Source organism: Oncorhynchus kisutch, linkage group LG4, assembly GCF_002021735.2.
Source record: "Oncorhynchus kisutch isolate 150728-3 linkage group LG4, Okis_V2, whole genome shotgun sequence".
NCBI lineage: Eukaryota > Metazoa > Chordata > Actinopteri > Salmoniformes > Salmonidae > Oncorhynchus > Oncorhynchus kisutch.
Genome location: NC_034177.2, coordinates 28986581 through 28991429, shown reverse-complemented (window position 1 = coordinate 28991429; position 4849 = coordinate 28986581). Strand labels below are relative to the sequence as shown.

At 42.4% G+C, this 4849-nt stretch overlaps 1 long non-coding RNA gene across 1 annotated transcript; it reads left to right on the top strand.

Annotated features, from left to right (window-relative positions):
- The first annotated feature begins 725 nt into the window (after nt 1-725).
- Nucleotides 726-4423, top strand: LOC109888657 (uncharacterized). The gene is made up of 3 exons (XR_002255173.2): nt 726-840; nt 1111-1259; nt 3646-4423. It is a non-coding gene; the product is annotated as an uncharacterized LOC109888657 (long non-coding RNA).
- Nucleotides 4424-4849: the final 426 nt, after the last annotated feature.

The following is a 4849-nucleotide window of genomic DNA, read 5'->3' as shown; positions in this document are numbered from 1 at the left end:
GTTCCCCTTTTGAAAAACAGCCCACCCCACCCAGTATTAGTTATTGATCATCTCAAGATCTTCTTGGTCTCTGTCTACTCTCACTTTGTCATGCTTTCCAATTTGACCAAGAAGGTTTGTGTGTATGTATTGATATGTTGGCTACGTGTGCCTTTAAAAAAAACATGTAATTCAAGTTCTGTCCTTGAGCTGTTCTTGTCTATTAATGTTCTGTATTATGTCATATTTCATGTTTTGTGTGGACCCCAGGAAGAGTAGCTGCTGCTTTTGCAACAGCTAATGGGGATCCTAATAAAATACCAAATACCAACTCAGACTGTCTTCTCTCTAGGTCCTCCCCACCCTCTATACAGTACAAAGATGTAACTTTCTCTCAACCACCCGTGCTTCTTGATAAACTCAGTTGTTTCCCCATGTCTCTCTGTCTCTCTCTCATACACATACGTAAACACACACACACTATATTTAATACATCTCGCAAACTCCTCCAAATGAGCTAAGGGACAACAGATTATTTATACAGAGGAACATTGAAATGTAGATGTGGATCAGTCAAAGCGCGGGAAGCGTATCCAGCTGTGTCTCTTCAACCATGATACACTTCACTTGTAAAACATGCCCATTAGTTACTCAACACTTCTAGGGTTGCCTGACAAGGAATTCCTGTTGACAGTTTCCCCACCCTGTTCCCTCCCACATGCTCAGAACCTCCCACCATGAAGGCGCTGGGACTCTCCCTTGCTCTGCTCATGAGAAAGCCAATCTCCAATAAGTTAAGGCTAAAGTATTTTCATCCAGGTGGAGAAGAGCTTATGGATGTGGAGCATTTATTATAACGAGGTATACAGGGCTGGTTTGAGGTGTAGAGGGTTGGATTGAGGTATACAGATCTGGTTTGAGGTATAGAGGGCTAATTTGAGGGTTGGTTTGAGGTTTAGAGGGCTGGTTTGAGGTATACAGGGCTGGTTTGTGGTTCAAGAAAATGCATATTGTGTCTGTTTTACATAATTTGTAAATAAACTCTACAAATGTCATGTTCAAGTGGTTTTATGTAAGATCTCATTTTGGTTCTATATTGTTTTGTCACATGTTTGTCTGTGTGTTTCTTAGCCCTCCTTCTCTTCTCCTTTCCATTCTGTGATGTGGACATCGGCCTCTGATAGGAAACACTCAGATCCCAGGAGAGCCTGTCCTACCATATGACATTGAAACTGCCCAGGACATTTCCTCCGTTCATCACACCGGCTGCCTAAAAAAAGGTAATGTGCAGGTGACCTTTTTTTTATACCAAATGTTGAATAGTTTGAGACCTATTTGGAACAGGGATTCTGAAATACACAGATCCTTCAGAATGTTTTGTTTTTATTAGCAAGTACAGCAAACTGTAACTGTAATTTAACACTTCATTTGGAATGTTTGCTAAAGCCATATTATCAAGATAACATGTTAAATCAATGGGAGGTGATAGAACTGCCGCAAAATGTTGGGTAGAGCTCTCTTCTGATTACATACACGACATGACCAAAAGAATGTGGACACCTGCTCGTTGAACAAATCAATCAAAAATCATGGGCATTTATATAGAGTTGGTTCCATACACGACATGACCAAAAGAATGTGGACACCTGCTCGTTGAACAAATCAATCAAAAATCATGGGCATTAATATGGACTTGGTCCCATACACAACATGACCAAAAGAATGTGGACACCTGCTCGTTGAACAAATCAATCAAAAATCATGGGCATTAATATGGAGTTGGTCCCATACACAACATGACCAAAAGAATGTGGACACCTGCTCGTTGAACAAATCAATCAAAAATCATGGGCATTAATATGGAGTTGGTCCCATACACAACATGACCAAAAGAATGTGGACACCTGCTCGTTGAACAAATCAATCAAAAATCATGGGCATTAATATGGAGTTGGTCCCATACACAACATGACCAAAAGAATGTGGACACCTGCTCGTTGAACAAATCAATCAAAAATCATGGGCATTAATATGGAGTTGGTCCTCAGCAAACTGTAACTGTAATTTAACACTTCATTTGGAATGTTTGCTAAATCCATATTATCAAGATAACATGTTAAATCAATGGGGGGTGATAGAACTGCTGCAAAATGTTGGGTAGAGCTCTCTTCTGATTACATACACGACATGACCAGGGACCTGCTTCCATTCAGCCACAAGAGCATTAGTGAGGTCGGGCACTGATGTTGGCCGATTAGGCCCGCAGTCGGTGTTCCAATTCATCCCAAAGGTGTTCGATGCGCTTGAGGTCAGGGTTCTGTGCCGGCCAGTCAAGTTCTTCCACACCGATCTCAACAAACGATTTCTGTATGGACCTCGCTTTGTGCACGGGGGCATTGTTATGGTGAAACAGGAAAGGGCCTTCCCCAAACTGTTACCACAAAGTTGGAAGCACAGAATTGTTTAGAATGTCATTGTATGCTGTAGTGTTAAGATTTGGAGATTCGTAAACCACTCCAGCTGACGCTTGGCATTGCGCATGGTGATCTTAGGCTTGTGTGCGGCTGCTCGGCCATGGAAACCCCTTTCATGAAGCTCCCGTCAAACAGTTATTGTGCTGACATTGCTTCCAGAGGCAGTTTGGAACTCAGTAGTGAGTGTTGCAACCAAGGACAGACGATTTGTATGAGCTACCCACTTCAGCACTCGACGGTCCCATTCTGTGAGCTTATGTGGCCTACCACTTCGTGGCTGAGCCGTTATTGCTCCTAGATGTTTCCACTTCACATTCACAGCACTTACAGTTTACCAGGGCAGCTCTAGCAGGGCAGAAATGTGACGAGCTGACTTGTTGGAGAGGTGGCATCCTATGACGGTGCCACTTTCAAAGTCACAAAGTGCTTCAGTAAGGACATTCTACCGCCAATGTTTGTCTATAGAGATTGCTTGGCTGAGTGCTTAATTTTATACCCGTCAGCAATATATACTTTTATATATATAGTGTAGGTATGGTTAACCACATTAACACATAAGGGAGGTCAGCCTTGAGTTTGTCCCTAGAACTTTACAAGTAAAGAAAATTATGGTATTCCAAGTTTTGGGACTATACTTCTTTATGAAGTAAGACAACCTCCGTTGATTTTTTTATTCTACAGTATAGCATTTGGTTGGAATTCTTTCTTTTGAGGTGTCTGTGCTGGCTGCACAGCAGTGTTCCTCCTTGGAACTTCATTTTCAGGAATGCAAATGCCTTGGGCCCAGACGGTCAGTGATTTAAATCCTCATCGATCCTTGCACACATCTGCCTGTGCCCTTGTGTCTGCCTGTTGCTCATTCCTTCGTCCTCTCAGCCAGCATGTCTACCATGAGCCCTGGGACTCCCCGGCGTGCCCCTGTCTGCCCTACCTCCCCTCACACACACCCACCCTGATCTGGTGCTTCCCTCACCCTGCCAGGGCAGACAGTGACTTTGTAGAAGGGGGCACAGTCAACCCTGATAGGGTCAGTCTGGTCACAACTATGGGGGAAGGTCCTTACACTAAAGAGTATCAAGAATCTGAGCACCCACTTTTCTGAACTGAGAGGAACTGCAGAGTGTAATACTACTTACTGTAGTGTGTGCTGTGTAAGAGTGACCTGATATCCACACGTGCTTTCTGCCAACAGAGATTACTCTCAGAGGAGCACAGTGGGAGCTCCTGCCAGCCCAACCTGCAGCTCCCTCACTCATGTGTACAAACAGAGCATGTGCGGGGGAAGAGATACAGGTTTGTTTTTCCTGTCAGAACAGGGTATGAACAGCAGCAGGACCAGCACCTGTGGAAAAGTCTCATATTTCTAAAACACTGTGGCCCACCCTTCAGTAGAGCAATCGTACAAACTATGGCTAGACATGTCTGTCAGTATCCTTGGAGTTCATCTTCAGATTTCCCTTGTTCTTTCAAACTATGGTCCTCACCCTTCTCCTACAGCTCCTCCTGCTCTGTCTCGATTTCACATTTCCTAGTCAATGCTTGTTGTAGGGCGCTGTTGAGAAACTAACACCTGGTGTGAGGTCAGGTGTTATTTATCACAACCGTCTGGGCTGGGAGTTGACATTCGTAAAGGCGTTTGGCACTGCCATTGTAATTGAGTCTCCTTGTCTTTTCTGGGACACCAACAGATATAACTATGTCAGGCCACCCTCACAGCTATATATTACCCACCTCACTGAGGAAGACAAGAGATGACTTATCATTCTGCATCAGCTAAATAAAATTGCATAGCACTATTTGCAGAGCTCATTAGTAAGCATTTTCATTTTAGTCACTTACATTAGGTAACCTGCCAGCTATGCCTTCAAGAAGAATGAAGCACATCCTTTATATATGTATATATACAGAACCAGTCAAAAGTTTGGACACACCTACTCATTCAAGGGTTTTCTACATTGTAGAATATTAGTGAAGACATCAAAACTATGAAATAACACATATGGAAACATGCAGTAACCAAAAAAGTGTTAAATAAATCAAAACATATTTTATATTTGAGATTCTTAAAAGAAGCCAACCTTTGCATGAGGTAGTCACCTCATGCAACATTAATATAATGTTTACATACCCTACATTATTCATCTCATATGTATACGTATATACTGTACTCTATATCATCTACTGCATCTTTATGTAATACATGTATCACTAGCCACTTTAAACTATGCCACTTTGTTTACATACCCTACATTACTCATCTCATATGTATGTATATACTGTACTCGATACCATCTACTGCATCTTGCCTATGCCGCTCTGTACCATCACTCATTCATATATCTTTATGTACATATTCTTTATCCCTTTACACTTGTGTGTATAAGGTAGCAGTTTTG